Source organism: Anneissia japonica, unplaced genomic scaffold (assembly GCF_011630105.1).
Source record: "Anneissia japonica isolate Jap-2015-1 unplaced genomic scaffold, ASM1163010v1 scaffold9879_len7310_cov140, whole genome shotgun sequence".
In the NCBI taxonomy this organism is placed as follows: domain Eukaryota; kingdom Metazoa; phylum Echinodermata; class Crinoidea; order Comatulida; family Comatulidae; genus Anneissia; species Anneissia japonica.
The window spans coordinates 1-453 of NW_022694416.1; positions in this window are offsets into that span (position 1 = coordinate 1).

A 453-nucleotide genomic window follows, 5' to 3' on the forward strand; every position below is an offset into this window, starting at 1 on the left:
ACTTTCTTTGATCATTATTATATAATTTAACAGTGTTAACGGATATCTTGATTTTTATGCAATTATTTCTTTTTATCCGTAATTATTGTGTAATGGAGTGTGTCTGGTGGTTTGAATCTGTTCAAAAATGAAACCTCCGTTATGATACTTGCATTGACAGCGAGAGGTCGCAGGTTTGAGCCCCGCCAGAGACATTTTATTACACAATTTCTTTATTCATTTTTTTACAGGAGATTCTTTATTTCTTAATATCTTTATTCATTTATTTACATTCTTTGAGAGCTGCAAAACGATGTATTATTATGTCCTGTATTATATAGGCCTAATTTAACAGTGTTAACTGCTATTTTGATTTATATTATATATATATATTATATATATATATATGTACATATATATATACATATATACATATATACATATATACATATATACATATATATATATATATAT